Source organism: Dunckerocampus dactyliophorus, chromosome 15 (genome assembly GCF_027744805.1).
Source record: "Dunckerocampus dactyliophorus isolate RoL2022-P2 chromosome 15, RoL_Ddac_1.1, whole genome shotgun sequence".
Taxonomy (NCBI): Eukaryota; Metazoa; Chordata; class Actinopteri; order Syngnathiformes; family Syngnathidae; genus Dunckerocampus; species Dunckerocampus dactyliophorus.
The window spans coordinates 25,047,185-25,074,033 of record NC_072833.1 but is presented as its reverse complement, the minus strand read 5'-3'; the positions used below and the strand labels follow the sequence as shown (position 1 = coordinate 25,074,033).

Below are 26,849 nucleotides of genomic sequence, written 5' to 3'. Positions count from 1 at the left end.
GATATGAGCCAAGGTTATGAACCCGGAGGACATCAGCCCTCCTGATAACGTCCTGCCGTGTTGCGCGTCCTTGGCCGAGCCGGGAGCGGCGCAATGACCTCCGCTGAGGTTGTGCGGCCATAACGAAGGCGGGAATGGTTTTGCTCGTGTGGGGACATGCTTCACACAGTTCAACCAAAGAGAAGTAGGAAGAAGCAGAGCTCAGGTAAGAAGTCTCCTCCCAAAAACTGCCATATTGCTTGTCTCTCAATCAACTTCAGTTCTTATCAAAAATACCAAATATGTAAATATTTTTTATTATTTTAACCCTTTAATTGCCCATTCGATTCAATGATGTCACTGTTTTTACTTATTTTCCATATAATAAATGTTAGACAGGGACAGATTCCAAATTTATGAACCGATGAGGTCCCAACAGGACAAACCACCATAAAAACATAACAGATGATTTTTTTTTTCCAGCTTTTTCACTCTGATCTCTCAATCAACTTCAGTTCTTTTAAAAAAGGGCAAATATGTAAATATCTTTCAGGGTTGTGCAGGGTCAGATTCCAAATTTATGACTCAATGAGGTCCCAACACGACAAAAACAACGACTGACTTCCACTGTTTTTCAACGCATTGTAATTAGACAATATTAGCATTACATTACATCACAAGAGATGATTACGGGTGAGATTAAAATGTGACAAGATTTTTATGTTCAGAAAAAAATGAAGTGGATTATTTTACCAGCGTCAATATATTATCATGTGCATGCGGGTCTGTTTTCCTTGTTTCGTTCGTTCACTCTGTGCATTGCTTTCAGAACCTTGGCAAGTTTGTTCCATAGAACAACGGCATGAACGGAGTCAGTCTCTTTGTCTCGGTGGGTGGATTCATTGGATTTATATTGCAGTTCATCGAGATTTTTCAAAAATTTCATGGTTGCTCTCGCCTATTATTAGTCTAAAATATGCATATTTAAGCAAATTGTACATTATGTATGGCCAAATTAAGCGTTTACAAGCATAAAAATGGCTAAATAGACAAAAATGCAAATATAAGCTATTAAGACCACCATTAGAAGGTAACCTATCTATAAGTGAGTATCTATAAGTGTAAAGGTGACTATAGGCACATTATTTCATGTCTAGAGGGCTTTACTAATGTTAAAAAGTGTATTTAGAAGGTTGTAAACAGGTTTTCTATGTCTTATACGTCTTATTTTGTGTCATTATGTCTACTATATTGGGCAATGGGAGTTGAAAGGTGACTACAGGGGTGTTATTTCATGTCTAGTTGGCTCTAATAATGTTAAAAAGTGTATTTAGAAGGTTGTAAGCAGGTTTTCTATGTCTTATATGTTTTATTTCTCTTATTATTTCTACTATATTGGGTAACAGGAGTGTAAAGGTGACTACAAGGGTTTTATTTCATGTCTAGAGGGCTCTAATCATGTTAAAAAGTGTATTTAGAAGGTGGTAACTAGGTTTTCTATACCATAGCTATGAAAATATTCCATTTATAAAGAAATAATCCAACTTGGCAGAAATTCACTGCTCACGGTCGGTTCTGGAACCAACTAACTGTCTCAAACGAGGGATTATTGTATTTCCTGTGGGAAAAATTCCCTCGTTTTTTGTACGTTTTGGTGTTTGTCGTACCCCTTGGAACAAATTACCGACGTACTGCTGTAAATCCCATGAATCTCTTCCAGACACCCAAAGATATGAAGAAAAAATACATTTTATTGAGAAGTTTTACATGCAGAAAACATACTTATGTTGATAAATCAACAGTAAACATTGGGGGTGGGGGAGGACATCTTTGTACTTTCTTGGATTCAGTAGTGTTGCTCTCCTTCTTTAGTCAATTTCTTTGGCCCCATGGCTGGTTATTTAGTAACAGCTTTGTTTGGGTGCTGGACTGGGCAGAATAATGCAGTGCAGGGCAAACCAACGAGCTTGTTGCGTGCATAATTGTGCCAAAAGCGAGGCTGAATTTTGGCAGTCATACAAAAACTGAAGTGTTTGAAAAGCGAGGTTCAATTGCACATTGGCAGGGCATCTCAGGATTGCTATGATATGCTGTGATCTTGAATCAGCGTCGTCCATAAATAGGTTTTAAGTCCAATGTGATGAAATATGTCCAAAAGTGTACGTTTGGCTCCTGCCTTCGTCCAACAAAAAGTTCCAGAAGTCCACCTTTGTGTTCCTTTGGCCGGGCCCAAACATTTGTGGACAACAAATGCAGCGGCTCAGGTGTCATAACCCCCCATCCACCCCCCTGCTCCCCCGGGCAGGTTGTGTTGCAATTTGGCTGATTAGATGAACAAGGCTGCTATTTATGGGCTGGATTGTGTTTGATGTGTTGGCTTCAATGCATGAGGAACATGAGATGGTAATAACGGTGGTTGGGCACATGAGAAGAGGGTCAAGTGTCGAGCAGCGGCAAGCAAACGACGTGAAACCTAATACCGCTAGCACGGCCATGCAAGGTTTAATCATGAGACTCCTGATGGAGGCCACGCCCACTTAAGAACCACCCCTACCAGGTCTGTTCACCGCTTTCTGTCCTGTCCTGCCCCCCCTCCTCCCACATTAGTATTCCTTCCTTAATGACATAGACATTAGCGAGACAAGTTCATGTGACCACATGATTGACTGTGTCTTCCAGGGGATTCATGCGGTCTGAGTAGTCAGTGTACAGCTTGCATGCGTTTACTACCCACACAGCCACGCTGGGAAGCTGCGGTTCATTGAGGAGAAAGATGCACTCCAAAACATTTTTCCTGCAGTGAGGGCCACAAAGTGAAAAATGAAAGAATGCAACTTTGCCACTTTGAGAGTTTGTAGAACAACTAGGGCTGTCAAATGATTACAAATTTGAATCAGATTAAACACAGTTTTCCAATGAATTAATCATGATTATTTGCAACTATGTGTGAAATATGCCCGTTTTTACTGTATTTTATTGAAAGAAAGATGAAAGACAGGACAGGATGATAAATATTTGTATGTATTAAAAGCTCCAAATGAACTGAAAATTGAAATCAAGCTAAAAATGTACCCAACACTAGTTTCTTTTTCAATCACAGTTTAGCCTTGTCATGAGCAACAAGGGGGTGCGTTCAAACACACCACGTCAGTTAAGTGTTATTCACCCAATCATCTAGCTTCCACCGCTTATCCGAGGTCGGGTCGCGGGGGCAGCAGCCTAAACAGGGAAGCCCAGACTTCTCTCTCCTCGGTCACTTCGTGAAGCTCCTGCCAGCAGATCTCGAGGCGTTTAATTCATGTTTTGAGTTTATTTTACGGGATTTCCGAGCATACACAAATGCAGCAAATTGTACTTCCGCATTCAGAGTTACGTTAGTGAGTGATAAGAGTATCCACTATTTGTTTTTCTTTGTCTTTCTGTTTATTTAGACCACACATACATACACAATAAAGACCTTCTTGTGGCGGAAGTGTCTTCTTGAGTGTCCCTGAATGCATCTCGCACTTGTCTTGTGACAATGAGGAAGTGTCATTCCGGGGCTGAACAGACTGGAGACGTGTTTGTAAATCGGAGATACATATATGGTGTTGGAATTACACTGCTGTTCATGAGTTCAGGTAAGAATAAAGTTATATAATGTCGTCTATAGTGTCATTGATGTCATACCAAAACAAAGTCATCCATAAAGTAATCAACACCAGATCCAATCTGAATATGACACTCCTGCTGCCTGGCTGAGGAGGAAGGGGGCGACTTTTTTTTTGAGTGTGTAGGCTTGAGGCTTGAGGCTCCCCCACTCCCTCAGGCAAAAAGGATGCAACAAGTGGAAGAAAGGAGCACAGGAGGGAAAGGAGAGAGAGAAAGGTAAAGTGGATGCTTAGGACAGAATAAGATGCAGAACACGTGTGCTAACATGACACAGCATGGTGGATAAGTGGAGATGTAGCACACGTGTGCTAACATGACGCAGCACGGCGGATAAGTGGAGATGTAGAACACATGTGCTAACATGACACAGCACAGTGGATAAGTGGAGATGTAGCACACGTGTGCTAACATGACGCAGCACGGCGGGTAAGTGGAGATGTAGAACACATGTGCTAACATGACGCAGCACGGTGGATAAGTGGAGATGTAGAACACGTGTGCTAACACGATGCAGCACAGTGAATAAGTGGAGATGTAGAACACGTGTGCTAACATGACGCAGCACGGTGGATAAGTGGAGGCTTTTGGATGATGTGTCCCTCGTGTTTGTGTGTGTTGATTTGATGAGTTCATGGATGCTTTCCACGTCCTAAAAGAGTGTGACACGGATGCAAAAATGATGCAAGCAAGGAAAGGAGCGATGGAGCCAACAGTCGAGACCAGACAACGATGCAGAAAATCACAAGACCGAGCCCCGCCGTCTCCGAGCGAGAACTCGGTTCTGCCCCAGACGCCAGGCTTTGGGCGCAGGGAACCACTGCGTTGGAGAATCAAATCATTATGAACAAAAAAACCCCACCAGCAGCCAAAACCTCGCATCTCCTCCTGGCTCACATGAGACTCGTGCAGTGGAAATATCTTTTGTTGTACCAGTGTTTGTATTTGGAGACGCATCCCAGGGGGCTTTCTGCACCGCCATGACCCCCTTTTTACACTTTCTCTCCTTTATTCAGTCACAGTGGGAATAAAACGCTTGGCATTTGTGGGTTTGCCACAAAAAATATGCCAAACTTTATCTTATAAATTCGATTAGAGTCATAAAAATAGAACTTTATGACATGAGATGATACAAGTTTGTCCTCCCAGCAGAAATAAAAGGGTTGGACGTTGGAGTGGTTGTACTACACAGGCGCACACAACCTCACTTTTCTCCTTTTTCGTCAACTTTTTTCCCTTCATTGTGACCCTGCATCAAAGAAGGAAGGAAAGTGAAAGTGAAAAGACATTTTTAAACAACTATAAATAATAGCAAAATCAGCAGGAATTTTACAAGAATGAAGTATGAAGACAAAAATTGTAATAAGAAAAACATGAAATGAGAAAAAGCTGGAAATAGTAAAATACAAGAATAATTTAATATTATGAGGAAAAATAGCATCATTTTGGTTGAAATATTAAATATTAAAGAAAGATGTTTTTTGAAGTCATAAGCAAACAACAAATGAAGTTGTAATTTTTTTAAAGTGAGGTTGCGGGGAAAAGTTATAATGAAAATAAGTCAAAATATTATTGGAATAAATTCATAATTCTGACAAGAGTAGGAAAATGTAAAAAAACCCAGCAGAAACAAAAAACAGCAGTAATTTTATGATAATAAAGTCAAAATAGTAAGTGAAAAAAAATGTGTATTCTCTTTGGAAGTCAGAATTTTATGAGAATAATGTCGTAATATTAGGAGGAAAAATAACGTTTTAGTAGCATAAATATATATCATAAAAACATCCATACTTGTACACCGTTTTAAAAATATCATTTAAAAAGAACCAAATTGGCAAAAGGAGCAGTACTTTTGTCCAAACTCCAGGCGTGTCTTAACGACATAAAGAGCTGGATGACCTCACGCCTTTTACTGTCAAACTCAGCTAAAACTGAAATCATAGTCCTTGGTTCCCAGCACCTCAGAGACAAGACTGCAAGTGATACTGCCCTAGATGGTCTTGCACTCACCCCCACAATACTGTCAGAAACCTTGGTGTCCTCTTCCATCGGGACCTTTCCATTGTAACTCTCTGTTAATAGGTTGCCCTAAGAAATCTTGAAAGACCCTTCGGTTAGTCCAAAATACTGCCGCACGAATCTTAACCGGAACCAGAAGAAGAGATCACATCTCACCCGCCTCACTGCACTGGTTACCTGTACAATTTAGAGTTGAGTTTCTTTTTCTCGCGAATAAAGCACGACACGGTCAGGCCCCAGTATATCTTAAAAAGCTCCTAGAACCCTATCAACCCAGGAGAACACTGCCCTCCCAGAATTTACAGTTACTTGCCAATCCTAGAATTTTTAGAAGTAGAACGGGAGTGAGAGCATTTAGTTATCAGGCTCCTCTGTTATGGAACCATCTCCCCTACACAATCCTGGGGGCAGACACCTTCTTCCTATTTAAAAGTCAAATCAAAACTCATCTTTGCTGAAGTATATAGTTAGAACTGACCCTCTGTGTTCCTTGGACTGAGACTAAGACTTCTGGCTTGGTAGCATCACATTGAAATAGTGAGACGGACATGTCATAGCTGAGATGGACGTGCCATGGCTGAGACAGATGTGCCATGAGTGAGACAGACGTGCCATGGCTGAGACAGACGTGCCATGGGTGAGACAGACGCGCCATGGCTGAGACAGACGTGCCATGGGTGAGACAGAGTCGCCATGGCTGAGACAGATGCGCCATGGCTGAGACAGACGAGCCATGGCCGAGATGGATGCTGAGATGGACATGCTATAGCTGAGACAGATGTGCCATGGGTGAGACAGACGCGCCATGGCTGAGACGGATGCTGAGATGGACATGTCATGGCTGAGACAGACGTGTCATGGCTGAGATGGAGGGACATGCCATGGCTGAGACAGATGTGTCATGGCTGAGATGGATGCTGAGATGGACATGCCATGGCTGAGACTGAGTGGAAAAAAAGGTTCTCTCATTGCGTTTTTTGGCTTCTTTGTCCTTCTTCCCGACACCGTTTGAAGCACTTTCTTAAGTTTAGAATAAGTAAATTGGAGAGGCTAACTAGTTAGCTTGCTAGCTTGCTGTGCTAGCGGCAGACATCTGTTATGTCCCTGCAGAGATCCCGTAGTAAAGAATAACAGGAGTGTAAAGGTGACTATAGGGGTGTTATTTCATGTCTACAGGGCTCTAATAATGTTATTTACAAAGTCATACACAGGTTTTCTATGCTTTCAGTACCAGAATATTCAGTTTATTCATATTGAATCCTACTTTGCAGGAATTCACTTATCACGGTCAGGTCTGGAACCAATTAACCGCCATAAACGAGGGAGGACGGTAATAATTAAGTATGTAGCAAAACGGCAAAATGCAGAAAGAGATCGTTCCCCTAATGGCATTGATCCCAAGATGATCCCATGACTTGGAAGTGTGAGGATCGAGTCTGCAGCAGGGATCCTTGTTGGCAACAGCATGGCCGTCTTATGAAAAGGTGGGCCAAGACCCCTCCCAATGACGGCCATATGCTCGTACACCTCAGCCAAGGCACAGCAGACCGTGGACAACATGGTTGCACCTTCCTCCACTAGCTCTTCTACGCATGAACCGCTGCACACTAAACATGCACCCCTACTGTGTTGTCTGTTTATTCATCACCCCCGCCCCCAAATTTGGCCCCATATACGTCGGATTGACTCGAAACTTGCCACACAGCTCTATAAAACACACACTTTAACTCAGGGGGGTTTTCAGGGGGATTTTTTCACGAAAAATGAACGTACGCAACTTTTCCACTTATATTTGATATTTTATAAATGATATATATTGTATAAGTTTTATATCGTTATCTATATTTCATGTCAACTTTGTCATACAGGTGAAAAAACATTAACTTCACTCTTTGATCTTTTTTTCCCCACATTCTTGCAGTTATTTTTTTATTTTACATATATTTCAAGTTTATTATTTCAAAAAAAACTTCAGGAAATTTCTTTTTGTAATATTATTTTTAACTTATAACTTTTTGCCCAACCTAGTTTCCCCACAAATTACAAATTTATTCTTTGTTTTGTTTGTAAAAAAACAACACATTGTTTTTCTGTAATATTTCAACCCTATGCTACTAAAATGACATGATTTTAACTGATAGTATTACAAGGTTATTCTTGTAAAATTATGACTTTTTTTCTCCTGGGAACACAACTTTTTTGTTTACCCTTGGAAACTTTTTGCAGTTTTCTGCTATAATTTTCCAAATATTTAAACTTGTTTTTGTAAATGTACTTGTCGCAATAGTAGAACTTTACTTGACTGTACTGCTATAATGTTTGACTTTATTCTTGTAATATTATCACTTTTTCGCCAACCTAAGATACCAAAAATTACATTATTGTTTAGTTTTGTTTGTTTCATATTACCACATCTCAAAAAATACTTTTTACCTCAACTTTATGCTGCAAAAATGAGATTATTTTTCCTCATAACATTACAAGTTTATTCTCATAAAATGATGACTTTTTTCTCATTAGAATACGACTTTTTAAACAAATATTTCATAATTGTTAAAAAGAATTTCCCAAGTAATTTAATTTGGTTTTTGCAAATGTTCTTCTTGTAATATTCTAATGATTTTCCTCATAATATTTTCACTTTATTCACGTAACATTATAACTTTGTCCGCATCCAGAAATTACAAGTTTATTTAGTTTTGTTTGGTTCTCATAATATCATGACTTTTAAAAGAATAACATCTTTTTTTTAAGTATTTCATCTTTACGCTATTAAAATGAGATGATTTTTTTCCTCATAATATGATTTAGTTCTCATGAAATTATGACTTTTTTTGAGTTAGATTACAACATTTTCCTCTTAATGTTTATTGTTTATTCTTATAAAATTACTGCTGACTTTTGTAATCTTTCTTGTTAAATTATATTTTTTAGGGATGTCTGATGTTGGCTTTTTTGCACATAACCGATATGCCGATATTGTCCAACTCTCAATTTCCAATTCTCATATGAATCGATACAGATACCGATATGTGTAACATCACATACCTCCTGTCGTGGAAGGACTGGACTGGACTTATCAGCTCATCATGTATTATTATGATGTATTATTATCATTTCTTATGTGTTATTGCTCTACAAATTTTCACATTGGGCCATGAGCGCGGCCTACCACATCAGTGTGATTCCCTGTCAACCCATTGATATCAAGGCGGCAGAGGTGAAAGCTAAGGTGAAAGCCAAGCGGCTTGCAAGGAAGTGGAGATTCGAGCCTTGGGTACCTTCTATTATCATAGGAAACGTGAATTCACGACCACGACTACCGAGCAAGATCAACTTGCTGGCAAAAACGTCAAGCCCTTCAGGGAGTGCAGCTTATTTGTTCACTGAATGGCTAACAGCTAGTGTGTCAGATGCTCACGTCGGGAGCGAGCCGACTTCAGGGCAGTCAGAGCGGACAGGAACACAAGAGCCTGTGGAAAAGGGCAAAGGAGGTGTGCTTGCAGTGTATGTCAACAAACTGGTGTCGTCCTGGCCATGTGAACATTAAAATGTTCATCGATACAGCATTTCTTTATCATTGGTTTTCATTTTTGGGAAAAAACACGATACCGATATCTACAGATATCACATTTTTATGCCAATATCGGGCCGACATCCCTAATATTTTTAGAATGTGCCGCAGGCAAATAAAAAAAACAGCTGCGGGCTGCAAATGGCTCCCAGGCCCCACTTTGGACACCCCAGCTTTATATTTAGGTTTGCTTAGCTAAATTTGTTAGCCGCCTTCAGGGAATTAAGATCACGAAGCAAATTAAAAAAAGTGCAGATTGAGGAATTTATTTGTATTATTTATTTATTCTTTCGGTCATTCCAGTCTGCTTGCACTGGGGGCGAAGCAGGTCAGTGTTTGTGTTTGTGTTTGTGTTTGGCATGGTTTAGGAGTGAGTGTTTGAGCTATTATTTCAAAAGTTAACTGTATTTATAGAAAAAAAAACATTGCAAGAGCAGCCCTGCTGCTATTCAAGCTGCAGATTTATCATCGTGTTTACATCTTGGCCGGCCTGCATGGGTCTGGTCCACATTAGTTGCAGAACCAGCGCCACAAGTCGTTCTATTTGGAGGAGCGGGACCACAGCGAGCATCTGCATTGGGTCCAATTGCTCCACTAATGTGCGCCTAATGTGTGCCGAGCCAGACAGAGCCTCACCGCGACGGCCGCATGGCTCTGAGGGTTCTGATGCGTTAAACGGTCCGCTTGTCGAACTGTGGCGTTTGGACCTCATTAAACTACTTTGCTGCACATGGAGTACAAATAAAGCAGGATGAATTCACACTGCCGGCGATCCAACGGCGGCAACACCGCGGCGTGTTTGTCTCTTTGCTGATGACGACGCCCGCTAAATAGGCTCCAAGTACAACAAACAACCCGACAAAAGGCCGCTTCAAAGAAAGACTAATGACTAACTGCAAGGCAAACAGCGCAGAGATACGGGGGGGAGGGTTTGTTTGGTTTGAACGCAAGAACACGGTTGTGTGGCGCAGACGGGCTGCGCTGACACACGACAACATGAATTCATTAGGCCGCAAGTGGCCATTCATCACGACAAAAAAACCCCCAGCAATAATGGTGAAAAAAAAGAGCAAAGAATGAAGTTGGTATTAATAATATGCTTTTTCACCTATGGGACAAAGCTGAGATGCACTTTTTTCTAGAAATATATTATATAGCTTCTTAGCATCTCTACATGTGTTGCTTTGCAAAATATCGAGGTGGCCCTCCACGGAAAAACTTTTGCACAATATTAAAAAAGTTCCTTTTTATTTTACTCAAGAAGAAACTCAAAGGTGGACTGAGGCTGCTAGATTTGACAATGTTGTTCAGACTTTGAGGTTCAATTGCTTTGTGGACATTACGGTAATAACCTGATAGATATTTAAGACACTAAGGAGAGATGGACGCCACTGAAAGTGGTGGCGACACGCTGACGTCTGCCACACTTTCCTGGTTACGCAAAGTCGACCACACTGATTTTATTGAGGAGTGTTTGGCTTCACGCACTGTGTGTGGGTGTGTGTGTGTGTGTGTGTGTGTGTGTGTCTGCAAAGCACATCAAAACCTGCAAGTTCATTTTTTTACAACATACGGTACGAGGCACCGACTGGAAATGTTCACATCGCACCGTAAGCATAAAACACTTTAATGCACGTCGTGTACGCACAGCTGCGTTAAAGTTTTTGGTGTTTGACAACTTTTTCATGCATCAAACTGATGAAGTCGTTTTTTTCTTAAACACCAGACGCTTGTCCGGCACATTATTTCTTTCATCTTAAATTGTCAATTAAACTTTTATACGACGTCGCTCTAAAGAGCCACAAATCTTCAGCAACATCTTTTATTCATCTGGCCCACTTTGAGAGGCACATAACCACCACGTATTTTTTAACTGGCTGCAGTAATGTCTTAATGCCCGCTGATTGGATGGCGTCTTGGAAAGGAAGGCGTAACATCTGGGTCACCTTGTGCCGGAGAGAGAGGGAGCGAGTGCAACTGAAAGGTGGGAGAGGATCCCATGAAGGCTTGAAACAGTTGCAATGTCCATTTATGAAAGCATCATTATGGCTGGAAAATCAGCACGTCACACGTGCGCCGTCTGTGCATAAGTAGAAGAAAATGGATGTATGGATGGATAATACGACTGTAGTGCTTTAGTACAAAGGCAGGAACCCTACCTTTCCATCTATCCATCTTACTTCTGGTTATCCTAGGTGGGGTCATGGGGGCAGCAGCCTAAGCAAGGAAACCCAGACTACGCTCTCCCCAGCTACGTCGTTCAGCTCCTCCCGGCTGACCCTGAGGTGTTCCCAGGCCAGTTGAAAGACATGGTCTCTCCAACGTGTCCCGGGTCTTCCCTGAGGCCTCCTACCGGTCGGACATGTCCTGAACACCTCCCCAGGGAGGTGTCCGGGAGGCATCCTGACCAGATACCCGAGCCACCTCATCTGGCTCCTCTCAATGCAGGAACCAATGCAGAGTTTCTCCTGGATGACAGTGCTTCTCACCTTATCTCTAAGGGAGGGCCCAGCCACCCTACTGACAAAACTTATTTGTACCCTCCGTCTTGTCCTTTCGGTCACTACCGAGAGCTCATGACCATAGGTGAGGGTAGGAATGTGCATCGACCTTTCAGCTCAGCTCCCTCGTCACCACAATGGACCGATGCAGGGTCCGCATCACTGCAGACGCCGCACCAATCCGTCTGTCTATCTGGCGTTCCATCCTTCCCTCACTCGTGAACAAGACCCCGAGGTACTTAAACTCCTCCACTTGGGGCAGAATCTCATCCCCGAGCCGGAAATGGCACTCCACCCTTTTCTGAACGAGAACCATGTACCCGGACTTGGAGGAGCTGGTTCTCCTCCCAGCCGCTTCACACTCGGCCAGCAGGACCACATCATCTGCAAAGGCAAGAACCCTAGTGATCTTGAAAGAAAAGACGCCTGCAGTTGTAGGACTAGCCTAAAGTCAACTATGTAAACCACTCCGGAAAGATTCCAAAAGACTTCAACTGGAAGCAAACAAAGTTCCATTCCGCTTTAAGATGACAAACCAAACCAGACCAGTCTTAAAAAGGTGACTGAACTTGAGGCCGTGTCGCGGGTTAGTGAAACTTCTCCAGTGCAACGTATCGGAAAGACACTTCAAATCTTAGCAGGTCAACTTCAGTGCACGGCGTCGTAAACGACTTCCCCTGCGTCAATGTTTCAGAGCGTATGAGTCACAGGTTTATTGTGTGTTGTGTACAGTACCTGCGTGTGCACGTGTGTGTGCGGATTTTAGCCATCCCATTAAAGGCTACTTCCATGCAGGCCACCCAGCGGAGCACTTTATGGGACAGAGCAAGAGAGAGGAAAGGAGCGGAACAAAGAAGTAGCATTCAGGTTTGATACAGTCCAGTGTCGTCCCCTGAAAGATCCCATTTGGTTTTTAACGTAAACCAGCCACACAGTGGCGGGAAGGAAGGAGGCCGGGAATTGACAGGTGGAGCAGGCATCGGGGGACGAGCGGCTACAGGGTGATGAGGGTCAGAATCCGGGACGCGACGGTGATCGTGAGCAGAAGCAAGGCCGGATGCAACGTCATTGGTTTCAATACGCTCAACACTGGAGTTCTATTTGGCTGCTTAATGGACTACATGACACCTGCAAACATCACCCACCACATGTGTTCACCCTCATAGGCTGTCATTGGATGGCATATTTGGTCATGTTTCCTACCCTTTCCAACCTTATTTCACTTGGCTTTGGGTCATGACTAAAAGATTGCGGGTACAAAATGAGTTACCTCCATAGGGTGGCTGGACTCCCTTAGATATATAGAGTGAGAAGCTCGCAGGAGAACCACTGCTCCTCCACATTGAGTGAAGCCAGACTAATTTGTCCAAAGCTGTGAGATTGTATCATACAGTACATGAAAACCAAACATGATGGACGACGACAAGTTTAATGCAGGGGGGGCCAAAGCATTTTCCAGTGAGGGCCACATCGAGAAAAATGAAAGGATGCAACATTGCCACTTTGATACAGTATGTTGTAAAGCAACACTTGTAGATACAGTATGCTAACAAGTTACAGTATATACTGTATATTTCATCTATTTTTGGTATGAATTTTTCTCCTTATGTTACACTTTTTTGCTTGTTTCTCCATTTCTACTCTTTAATACTTTTCCTTTAATACTTTTGTGTATTATTCCCATAATATTTAGACTTTACTTTGGTGATATTATGACTTTTTCCCAATTAAATGTTTCAAAAATTGCAACTTTATTGCTTTATTGGTTTCTCTATTTCTCTATTTTTTTCAAATATTTTTTCATAATAATATTCTGTCTTCATTCTTGTAAAATGACTTTAGAAATACTAACACTTTAGAAAATAATGTATTTTTTTCTTTTTGTAATGTCATGGAAATGACTGTTTATTTTGACTTTGTTCTCCTAATTTGATAACGTTTTCCCAATTTTTCAAAAACTGCAACTTTATTCTTTGGCTTCTCATAATATTACATATAAGTTTTTTCATCATGATGTTACTATTTAATTCTTGCAAAATTACCATTGGTTTCTCATAATATTATGACTTTAAAAATATTTTTTTTCATAGTTTTTTTCATAATAATATTATGACTTCATTCTTGTAAAATTTACCCTTTTTCCCGTAATATGACAACCTTTTTCTCATAATAATAATAATAATAATAATAATGACGTTATTCTCCTCATATCATAATTTTTTCCCAACCAAATTTTCCAAAATGTGCAACTTCTTTTTTTGTTTTGCTCCAACTTTCAAAATGAATGTTTTTTTTTCTTCAATATTTCAATTTAACACTTCACTTTTACAATTACACACAAATTTCCTCATAATATCACAACTTTATTCTCATTTCATTAGGACTTTTTTCTCGGAAGATGATTTTTTTTTATTCTCATATTTCAACTTGAATGAATTACTTTTAAAAAAATAGTTTTGCCGTTGTTTTCTTGTTTAACTGTATTTTTAGAATGTCCTGTGGGCCGATACAAAAACAGCAGATGGCCCCCTGAAGCACCTGGTTTAATGTTTAATGTCGGGGTAAGCACCCTGGCTACGTTGAATCGACACCGACTGGGGTCGGCATGTGTCATAGTGATAATTCATTTGCGAGACGATAATATTAACAAGTCATTGCGGTCAGCCAGAAAGGCAGAAATAAAAGCTCAGCAAAGTCGATGGCCTGATAAACAAGTCAAGAAATCCGTGACAGGATTGGAATCAAGATAGAAAACTTTGACGGAGGTTCTTGCCTCCGCTGAAGTGCGGCACTGGAGAGTCTCAGCGCGACTCTCAGAAGGTGAGTCAAAGTTACAAATCCAGCGTGCCTCCTGCCGACAAACCCAAACACTGAGGAAGATGTGCAGATAGGCTTCCAGCCTGGCTGAGGTTTCACATGTGAGAGAGAAGAAAGAGGCTCGTGGGGCGATCGTTCCACTCAGCGCTGATCTGGAGATTAGCTGAGACGTCTGGCAGACATGTCTAGCATAGATCGCCCTCACGCTCAACAACCTGTTGATTCATCTTCTAGCAAACACTTCCTCGGTTTCAGTCCAGAGTGGCTGTAAAAGCTTTGATGGATTACAAGACGGAATTTGTGAGAAAGGTGAGAGTGTGCGGTGATGTTAATCATACAGAGAGAAAACAAGATGGTGGTTAAACAAGTGGTTAAAAACAAGATGTGAAATAGCTGCAGGGGGTGAGTTTACCAGCATCAGCTTTCCAGGAGAAATGGAAAATCCACAGTAGAATTCCTCAAGAGGAAACTTTGCTTAAGGCGCTGAAAAAAATCCCTTCGTGGTAGCGTCTTTCCTCGCATTCTTCTCCCCGCCCGGGGAGTTCCATTGAGATCTTTTAATTAGGCTTTTTACAAGAAAGCGTCGCCGATGAAGGAAGAACAAATGACTTCCCTTTGATTCAAGTAGGAAAGATTGTGCATGTGTCCTACGGGCTCCTACGGCCGGTGCAAGAAACGCATGGAGGACACGCTGGTGCAAGGTTTGGGCAAATTGTCAATTTTTCCGTACGTCGCACTCCGTACGGGTGTCGTGCGCCACACATGCACCCCACATACGTCGTTAGTGCAGCCAACGCACGCTCAGATATTTCTTACGTGCTCCATGCGTGTCGATTAAGTCTGCCGTGGGCTGCCCGTACGGTGAGAGTGCTTCAAGTCGCACGAAAACTGGGGTTTGTAAAGCTGCAGGGGTTTGTTTTATATGCTTTATTGTATCTGTGTTTGTATTTATCAATGTATATTTGTTTTTTCCTCTCTCTGCTAGGTCTTTAATTTGATATATATGTAAATATTAGGGTTGTTAGCGCGTTAACGGACGTTTCCCTATTTTTTTGACGCGTGATTAACATGCTCACGTCCTGTTTGACGCTCAGCCCACGTCGTAGTTTGAGGAAACCCAGCGGTGACTCTGGCGCCACAAGCAGGAACAAATATTGATAAGAAATGGAGAAAGAAAAGGGTATTTGGATTTTCATTTAGCTTGAAAGCCCTGGCAGATGGCTCTCACAACAAGACCAAAGTCATTTGTATCTACTGTCGCTGTGAGTTGAGTTGTCACGGCTTACGGGGCCTGCCACAGAGAAGCGAGAAGTTACTGTAGCACTGTTGGTATTTTTTCATTGTCATTTATACAGTGGTACCTTGGCATACGGTTTGCCAACTAACGGGTGTTTTTTAGATGCAAGCAATTTCTCGACTTTGTTTTGCTTTGAACTGCAAGCTAAAATTTGGGTTATGTATTTACCGGCAGGCATAGCCGAGGACTTTTTGGGGGCTTGTGTCAATGTGACCATGGTTGAAGTCAAGAAAGGATGTAGCATTAGCATTAGCAGCGCACTACCTAGTCACCGGGAAAGATTTTGAACTAAATCAGCAAAACATATGCACATTGTAGCCATCTTATTTATTATGTATTGTGTAAAACCATGACAGGAACAACATCAAATTAAAATCCTTCAAATACATGAATACAGAATCACCATCCCAGGCCTGGACTTTGTTTTCCAGAGAGGTTGTGTACCACAAATATGCACATTAGCACTCAATAAGGTCATCAAATCTTACCTTTATGCATTCCCACATAGTATCAGCATTTGGGAGCAAACATGAGGTGAAAGAAAAAGGGCAAAAATACAGTATAGTAGTCTATCTGTGCAGCGTAGGGCAAAGTTTGATGGTGCGTTCAAGGATCTTCAAACAAAGTGAGAGAAATTGCTGCTGGCATTAAAAATTAAAAAACTGGAATTTCTAACTGTATATTATTTTTTGAATAAAATATTTCCAAAATTGATAGCCCTTTACAAAAAATCTGATGCAGTTATTGTTTCTATTTCTATTTCTGATTTAATGCGATTAATTATGAGTTAACCATGGACAAAATGTGATTAATCGCAATTAAATATTTTAATCGATTGATAGCCCTAGTAAATATATATTCATATTTGATTCCACTTGCAATGCATATTGTTATTCACGTGAGCGGATATGACATCTACGCCTGTGGTGCATCTGTGCATGTGCTGCATGAGGTCACGGTCGGTGAATAACGACCACCCACATGCTGGCCAGGTCTTTTAATAAGCATCATTAAGGAAAATAACCTCCAATACATTACACATATGGTTATTGGTTATTGACCATTTATGTTCATAAATTGAAAAACATCAAAAGAAATATCACGGCACGTGACGGCGCAGAAGCGCTGTGGTAAAGATTTCGAGTGGAGGAAGAGACGTAGATCTCGCGCATGTGCAGAACCAATCATGTTTTCTGTACGGATCTTAGGTGGTTGGTACACACAACGAACAGCTCACACGTAGTTCACACGTAGTTCACACGTAGTTCCTGCAACCTTCGTACGAAGCCCGCATGGAATGCAAGGTCAATACTTTTATTACAAGTTTGACGGGCGTCGGTCTTGCAACTTACGTGCGTTGGCTGGACCAATGAAGCGACAGCTGTACGTCACAGCGCCTCAGAATTGGTGCGTGGTACGCCTGTTCCACTTCCAGCTTGTACGTTGGGTGATCTTACTCCTTCATGGTCACCGCAATTTGCAATTTTGGGAACGCTGCAAATCGCACGGCCAAAAAATGGTACGTCCGGTTGTGACCGAGGCTAAAGGTGGTTCTAAGATGGACATCACTGGCGTGCTCGGAGGTGGAAAGATGGAGTCCAAACTGCGGTCTTGATTGGGTTGCGTGTGTAAGAGAAGTCCATGACAAGACGAAGGTGGAAACAGAGGAATGCACTCAGCTTCTGCCGCGGAGGTGACGTGCCAGAGAGGCTGCTGACGTCACGGCCATCAGTAACGTCTGACGTGGCACATTTAGCATCTCTTCTTGTTCTTTTTCTTTCAGCGCCAGCACAGGACCAGACGTGATCTCTTTAGAAAGTGATGCTGACTCTGACAAGTCTACAAACATAATTTTAAAAAAACATCACAGCCTGTTACTGTACAAAGTCACTTTCTTCAAATAGGATGAAAAACAGATTGATCGCCTCTTGTGTTTTACTTTTTTTAGAAAACCTTTGTAGATGGGTGGACCTTGGGACAATGAATAACGTTTTGGGGCAGATCAATTGGCGCTGTATATTTTTGAAGTTTCACTCATAAAAGGTATGAATACTACCGTGCAAATACAACTTTTTACCAGCCAGGGCCACGTAGTGAAAAATGAAAGAATACAACTTTGCCACTTTGACATTTTGTAAAGCAACACATGCAGATATGCTAAGTGGTTTTATATACAGCAGTGTCAAAACGTGTTTGCCCCCTTCCTGATTTCTTTGCATGTTTTTTCACACTTAAATGTTTCAGATCATCAAACAAATGTAAATATTAGTCAATGACAACACAACTAAACACAAAATTCAGTTTTTAAATGAAACTTTTTATTATTAAGGAAGAAAAAAGTCCAAAGCTACATGTCCCTGTGTGAAAAAGGGATTGTCCCCTAAAGCTAATAAGTGGTTGGGCCCCCCTTAGCAGCAACAACTGCAATCAAGCGTTTGTGATAACTTGCAATGAGTCTCTTCCAGCGCTGGGGAGGAATTTTGGCCCACTCATCTTTGCAGAATTGTTGTCATTCAGCCACATTGGAGGCTTTTCCAGCATGAAGCTCCTTTTTAAGGTCATGCCACAGCATCTCAATAGGATTCAGGTCAGGACTTGGACTAGGCCACTCCAAAGTCTTCATCCATTCAGAGGTGGACTTGCTGGTGTGTTTTGGATCATTGTCCTGCTGCAGAGCCCAAGTTGGTTTCAGCTTGAGGTCACCAACAGATGGACGGACATTCTCCAGACCAGACCATCACACTACCACCACCATATTTTACTGTTGCTATGATGTTCTTTTTCTGAAATCAGACGTCAGATGTAATGGGACACACACCTTCCAAAGAGTTCAACCTTTGTCTCGTCAAACCACAGAGTATTTTCCAGGTTGTTTTTGCCAAGTGTCTTTCTTATGGTGGAGTCATGAACTGAGTCTTAACTGAGGCAAGTGAGACCTTCAGTTTTTTGGATGTTGTTGTGGGGTCTTTTGTGACCTCTTGGATGAGTCGTCGCCACGCTCTTGGGGTCATTTTGGTTGGCCGGCCACTCCTGGAAAGGTTCACCACTGTTCCATGTTTTTGCCATTTGTGGATAATGGCTCTCACTGTGGTTTGCTGGAGTCCCACAGCTTTAGAAATGGCTTTATAACCTTTTCCACACTGATAGATCTCAATTCATGTCAGTTAATTTATGTTTTGCCAAAGAATAATAGGAGTGTAAATGTGACTATGGGGTGTTGTTTCATGTCTAGAAGGCTCTACCTGACACTCATTCTATTTGTGCAAATGCAATAAAAGTACATTTTTTTGCCTCCAGTCCATATTAGACCTGGTGCTGTTTGAAAACCACTGGACCTAGACTTCTCAAATCTGGACTGGATTAATCTACAGAATTTGAATGTTCATAACAATACAGTTTATGATTTGTGAAACTTGTATTTTATTTGTGAAAGTGCGATAAAAGTACATATCTCTACGTTTTCAGCCTCTAACCCATATTAGACGTGGCCCACTTTTGAAACCACTAAACCTCGACTTCTCATATGTGGACTACTTTAATATATCGAGGCCAAAGATTAAAAAAATAAACACAATTTCTGATTTGTGAAACCTTTCTTCTATTTGTGAATCCATCAAGTAGTAGTAGTAGTAGTAGTAGTAGTCGTAGTAGTAGCAGTAGTTGCAACCTAAAGTAATAAGTCGTAAGCAAATGAGGGCCCAAAACTGCCAAAGTATTTTGGTTTTGTTTGGTTTCTGACCTTGAATAAAAACCTTCAGGCAACAATCTTGTAAAAAAAGCAACTTTCTGTCCAGAAAAAGACCAGTACAAAGGTTCCTCTCTACTCCTGTTCTATCGTGGCCTGGAGCCTCGTGTTCCTGTGTGGGCTTATCAGGCTGATAAAGAAGCTGTTTTCCAAGGTGGCACAGACTGCACTACAGCCCGCTCAGACTCTGCAGGCTCTGCGGGCTCTGCGAGGAAGGGCTTATCTCAGCGCGTGCTGGGCATGCCTGTAAAGGAACATCCGGCCCCTCAGCTGGTTCCCTCGTATCTCCTGGCGTTAGACGGGGTCGACGCGTAGCCAGTGTCAATGATAGCTGCTGTTTCTCAGTCATTACTTTCCAAAGCTTTTATTGTTGGTCTTTTTTTCCCAAGGAGTTAGTAAAACCCGTGCCTTGTCAGCAACGCTCACCTCCACGACGGAGCAGGTTATTCTTGCTAAATCAGGTCACATGCTCAGTATTCCATCTGCTTGAGTGTTTAGCGGCTGGCGCCTGCAGGGGTTGCTCATGAAAGAGCTTCATTAGGGACTGGAACCCACTGTTTTGTCTTCAGGGCCAAAGAGGTTTTTCTTTTTTCTGCGGGAGACTAACGCACATATAAAATATTATTTCAGTCAGTTTAGGGTATTTTTTTTTGGTGTTAAAAAGCATTAAAAAAAATGTTAAAAAAAACATCCTGACGTCAGCTTCATTCAAAAACCTGTATTGGGGGGCAGCTATACGCTAGGCTAGGGATTGGGTGCAGGCAGGGACAACAGTTACTTCACGCCGGTGGCGGGGGGGGGGGGGGGGGGGGATTCAGAGGCTCACAATAAAATGGCGGAAAAAGGGGGTGTTTTGTTTTGCAATGGAAGGCAGGCTAGGTTAGTGATCTCAACCTGTTGGCAACTTCCTGATGTGCTTTGTTTGCGTTTCAGGAGTACAGTCGTTCCTGTACTCGTCGTCCCATTATTATTATTATTATTATTATTATTATTATTATTATTATGGATTTATAGACCTACAAGTCTTTCCTGTGTGCGGACACCAAGCCTTTCGTTGAACAATAAAACATTCAACTTAAAATGACTTTTGATTCTTTCCGCCGTCCGTCTCGCTCGGAAATAAACCTTTAGCTTTGCAGCGATATCATCGCCGAGCCCCCCCCGCCTCTTCACTGGGGCACCGGAGTCCGCCCGATAGCCAAGAATACCAAATAAAACCTGCAAACTGCGAGAGTCCAGTTAGATTTGGATCCGCACTCTGCAGATTGTTTTGCTGGGAGAGATCCAAAACAGCACCTGAGCAAGGGGAGGGACATGGTGGAGGGGCCGGGGGTGGGGGGGCGCCTGCAGCTCAAACACAGCACAGAGGAAGCAATAATAAAAATGCTTAATCTTGTTAAGTGTTAGGCCGAGGAGTCTCATAACATTCCAGTGCAGAGGCGAGGGAGGGTGGCAAGGTGTGGGGTGGGGAGGGGATGGGTTACAGTCATCGCCTCGGTCTCAACATCTCAACAGCGCCTGCGGCGAGAAGTGGATGAAATAATCCAAACTACACGGTGTGAAATGGCACCAATGTTCCCCGTTTGACGAGCCGTGAGGCTGCGATTGCTTGATGTCAATCTCACTCACGCCAACACGCTTCTTTGCTTTCCTGGCCGTCGGTTTGGAGGATTGGCTGGAATTGGCGTCTCTTGCCTCAGGACCTTCAAGCAGATAATAACAATCTGTCTGTCTGACTGAGGGGGAGCGTCTCAGCCCCCCCCCAAAATGTTCCCAATTCATTACCTGCTACTCTATTACTCATTTACTGCCGCTATTAGCACATCACTTATGGAGCCAAGACGAAGATGAGCAGTAAGATGGCCTCGTAAGAGGGATGGGGGGGGGATCGTTTCCTCAGCAAGGACGAAGGATACATTGAAGGAGCCTGAAGGACTCGCAGCAAAAGGCTTCAACTGCGTCATCAACATCAACATTTTGCAGTGTTGGATCTGAAGGAGGTTCTTACCACGGCGTATTAGGGCCACATGGAAACATTTCAAAAGGAGAATAAAGTTGTACGTTTACCAGATTAAAGATGCAAATTGCGGAGAATAAAGTCCTAAAATTACAAGAAAAAAAAGTCGTAAATTTACGAGAAATAAAGTCATAAATTGACCAGATTAAAGTAATACATTTCACAGAATAAACACATTTCACATAAATAAATTGAAGAGAAAAAAAGTTGTACATTTAGAAGATTAAAGTCATAAATTTACAAGAATAAAGTTGCAAACTTCTGAGAATAAAGTAGTAAATTTACAAGGTTAAAGTCGTAAATTTATCAGATTAAAGTCATGAATTTCAGAGAATAAAATTATACATTTACGAGAAAAAAAGTCGCGAATTTACAAGATTGAAGTCGTAAAAATGCGAGAATTTTTTTTTTACATTTACGAGATTAAAGTCTGAAATTTCCGAGAATAAAGTCGTAAATGACTTTACAAAACTTTTTTTAACGAAATTTACAAGATTAAAGTAGCAAGTCTACGAGAATAAAGTTGCAAATTTACAAGAATAATGTCGTGAATTTCTGAGAATAAAGTCATAAATTTACGATAAAAAGATTAAAATCGTAAATTTACAAGAATAAAGCCGTAAAATTACAAAAAAAAGTCATAAATTTAAGAGAAAAAAAGTAGTACATTGAAGAGAAAGAAGTCATACATTCAGGAAGGAAGGAAACTTTCCTCTTGCTTCAGACAGCTTTTATTTATAGCGTGGCAGCAAAACAGCAGATGAGCATTTAGCATTTAGATTAGCATGGCTAGCTAGCCCTTCCTTACCCCGCCCCGCCCCCTCCACATGCCCAAAACCAAAGAGCAGATAAGTCCCCCCTTTTTATAGCCGTGTCAGGCAATGCCTGAAACAAAGCTACCATTTTTTTCTTGTAAATTTACAACCTTTTTTTGTAATATTATGAGTTTTTTCTCGTACATTTCCGACTATATTCTCGAAATCTCAGTTTATTTTAATACTCCATCGTAACAGGCATTGCCTGAGACAGCTATGAGAAGGGGGGCTAATGTGATCTTGTAAAATTCAAACTTTTTCCGCAAGATTGTTTGTTGTCAACTTGTTTGTTGTTCGTAATATTACAACTTTTTAAAAGTGCCTCTTTAAAATGTCAACTTTATGTTACTGAAATATCGTTATTTTTCTTTATAAAACCTCAACGTTGTTCTCAGAAAATGACAGCATTTTCTTGTTAGGTTACGACTTTTTTCTCTTAATATTTGGACTTTATCCTGAAAAAATGATTGTATTTTTCAGTTTTTGTTGTTATCGGTGGTGTTTTTTTTCTTTTTTTTTTATTTGTGTGAAAAAACACCTTTGAAACCAACAAAAATATATAATGAACATGTGATTATTAATGAACAAAAAATGCATCAACCCCATTGATTTATCCTTTTTATTTTAATATTTATTCATGATTGTATTTTTATTATTATTTTTATTGAATTTATTCATTATATTTTTTATAATTACCCCGCCTGTCACCCGAAGTCAGCTGGGATAGGCTCCAGCATGCCCCCACGGCCCTAAAGAGGAGAAGCGGTATAGAAAATGGATGGATGGATATTTTTTATCATTATTTTTAATTATCATGTTGATCGTCAAACCTTGGAAGCTTGGTGGGTGGGGGTGTAGCGTACGTGAATGAGTCTGAAATTTTCCCTGCAGCGGAAAAGTGGGAATTCCCTGCAGGAAGCGTCAGTTCCCTGCAGAAGACGCCCGGTCGTCGCGATGAGACGCGGGACGGAAGTGAAACAGATGTTCTGAAGCATTCATCTCCGTCTTTCATCTTAGCAGTAAAATCCAGGACTTGACGAACGCACACGGTGTCAGTGCCAGTTTGAATGCGTCATTTGGAATTCCCATTGTGATTCCCACCTAGCAAACATCTCGTGTTTGATGGACTTTGTTCATCCCACCTGTAGATGTCAGGATGACCCTCACAGCCTCCTCTCCCGAAACAAAGTCTGGGATTCCCCACATTCCCACAGCCAACCCCTCCACTTCCGATCCCGATGCCTCGCGGCACAAGTGGAATGTTTCAAAGCTTTCAGGTTCACACATGCTCGCAATTATCCTTTACAAATAATGTAAAAAAGGTGAGGTGCATCAGGAATCCATGACTCTGCCATGCCGGTCATTTCCAGCGACTTCTTCACTGCCGTGATAAGACTGCATAGCCCCCCTCATAAAGGCATAAACCCCCTGCACGGGGGCTCATCAGGCCCGCAAGGAGAGCTGAGGTCAGTGTCTGGGGACCGGAGGGCCACCGGAGACGCGGCTCCTCTAGATAAACGTCGGCCGTCCAGACTTGGAGACAGCTGGAATGACGACAGGAGAAGAAACCCCAGCTGGGGGGGGAGGATGTTTGGAGAAGGCAAAGCATCACAGCAGGCCAGCGGGAGGAAGACGATGAACAATCCCAGCCCAAAATGAGGAAATCAAATCAAGTTGACTGATGACTGGCATACCAGACACTTGCATAATAACATAGTGAGTCAGTACAAAAGCTGCACCAAAAATGTTGCATTTTCTATCTGCCTGCGTTGATTATTGCAGTTGGAGTTTGCAGCGGTTTAAAACATCACGGAATCATTCTGAGAGATGTTCCTAATAATTTGGCCATCTTCAGATGACCAAAATATTAGAAACACCTCTCAATATGCTGCACTTCAACACACCTGCCAACAGGAAAGGCTATAATACCGGTGTTCATTAAAACGGATTATTATTCTTTGTTGTATTGTTTGGAAAAGGCAGGATGTTTGAATCATTGGTGTCCAAAGTGCGACCTGGGGGCCACATTCTAAAAATACTATTTAACAAGAAAACCACAAAAAAAAACCTGCAAACATTGAAAAATCAGCAGTAAAAATATGAATCAAAACAAGTTGTAATTTATTATAATAATAATTATTTATTATCATGACATTGTGAGGAAGAATAACATGATTTTTAGTTGCAGAAAGAGTCAATATTAAAGAGAAATAAGCTTTTTTAAAGTTGTAACATGATGAGAAACTGCGACGGAGTATTAGGGCCACATTGAAAAAAAAGAAACCGTGATTTTGAGAATAAAGTCATACATTTCCAAGAAAAAAGTTGTAAATTTACGAGAAAGAAGTCCTAAATTTACGAGAAATAACGAGTGTAACTAGTTAGCATATCTACATGAGTTGCTTTACAAAATATCAAAGTGGCAAAGTTGCTTCCTTTCATTTTTCACCACGTGGCCCTCACGGGAAAGGCGTTTGGACGCCCGTGGGTTAAGTTTACCCAACGCTGTTATTTGAAGCATAGCAGACTTAAATAAAAGTAGTCGTGAAGTCAAATAAATGGTAATAAATTGTAATCGATAGCTGCATTATTCACAGAATATTTCTAATCACCACCATTCAATGTTTACTAAAATTGCCCCGTCGCTATTTTGACATCAACGAGCCTACAGGAATGAAACTCCAACACAAAACCTTTTCGTGGATCGCACCGCCACATGTAACCGGGCTTTATCTGACAGGAAGTGAAAACACGGGGGAAACGTTTCAGCTGACCCCCTTGAAGTCAAGCGGATTAGGAGCCATATGTGCGCTCCTCTAATCTCATTTGGAGGAGCCCCGGGGTGCTCGCTGGGTGTGTTTTACATTAGTCCAATCAAAGCCGGCTCTGACAGCGAGATGGGTACACGGGTTTAGGCTCGGGTGACTTAAACCACCTGCCCCCGTCCAGAGAGGGGCAATTAAACATTGATAGCGCACACACACACACACACACACACACACACACACACACATTAATAGAGAGTATATTTGCTGCTTAACTCACCGTGAAGGCTCCGCTCATGCAGAAGAAGCTGCAGATGAATATTTCAAGTTTTTGATGACTCAGCGTTGCAAATAGCCAACCAGTTGGCGGTATTCTCAGCCTTTAAATCAAGTAAATACTCCCATCATGAAATCCAAAAACAAACAAGGAGCCACTTGAAAGCCTCGAGGGAACTTTGGGGAGAGATGTGCGTCGAGGTCTGTCCATCATCATCATCATAAATCAGACAGAGCGCCGCTCTTGAAGATGAAGCGCCCGCTCGGTCTGATCCAAGCTGCCAAACGAGGCGGAAAACCAGAAGCTTTAAATGTTTCTCACTGGCCGGGAACAATGGAGGCTCTCAGAGACCAACGCATGACTTTACGCTGTGGGCTGTGAACACTGAACAGATGATCTCCATCTTGGATTTCCCAGCTAATCAAATGTGGGTTCATATTCTCGTTCGTCCACGTCATTGTGCTCTCAGGGCGTTGAGTGGACTGTTCAGGTTGTCTTAGAAGACGAGCTTCATCAGTTCAGACTCAACGCTAGGTAGGACAGCTCTAGTCTGACTAGATAGGACAGCTCAGCTCACTTTATGCAGGACCCAAAGTATTTCTCCTTTCAATTACAGACAAACGCTGTGGATCCTGCACCGACCCCTCACACTCCAGCTGTCCTACCCAGTCATTGAGGCGTGGACTGACAAAGCCTGCTCGGATGAGACATAAGAGGGAGAGCTGTTTTGCCTTTGCCATCAAGAGATCATGACTGTGGGAATACTTGACACTAAATCACAGTCAGTCCACATTTTTGCCAACATTTTGCCTTTTAAAGGCTGCACGCTTCAACTTTTGATGAACAGCTTATTTTCACTTTAATGTTTCTTTGCAATAAATTGCTTTGTTGTCTCGCTCCCATTTCTTATTTTTGCATTTTGAAGATCCAATCAGAACCTGCAAAATGTACAGTCTTAAAGGAAAAATACACTTTTTTTACATTTTGCCCTTCATCCACAATCCTTATGAGCCATGAACACACGTCATTCTCTTTTCTGTGCGTTCTAAAGATTAAAAAAACAGGTAAAAAGAGGCAGCTACCCTATGAAAAAACCTCCAAAAAGCACCAACAACTCTTCACATAATGTGACCTGCATATTAGCCAAGCTTGTTATTATTATTGTTATTAACATTGTTACACCCAAAGACTACGTTGCTGGCGGAGTGACACCTCTCCACACCACACCGGCTAGCTACTAGCGACTAGCTTCACCACGCACTCGCTCACAATGCCTCAGGCTGCTAGCAAAAGGTAACGCTACATATCGGAGCTGCCGCCACTGCTGCTGTGTGTTTGTTTTTACGCAAGGTGTAGCGTTCCTTTCTATGTTGCTATGTGAAATCAATGCACCCA

General features: G+C 41.8%; 1 long non-coding RNA gene across 1 annotated transcript; it reads left to right on the top strand.

Annotated features, from left to right (window-relative positions):
- LOC129168389 (uncharacterized) lies at positions 1-26,345 on the top strand. Its single transcript, XR_008566250.1, has 3 exons — positions 1-205; positions 3,411-3,599; positions 26,071-26,345. It is a non-coding gene; the product is annotated as an uncharacterized LOC129168389 (long non-coding RNA).
- Positions 26,346-26,849: the final 504 nt, after the last annotated feature.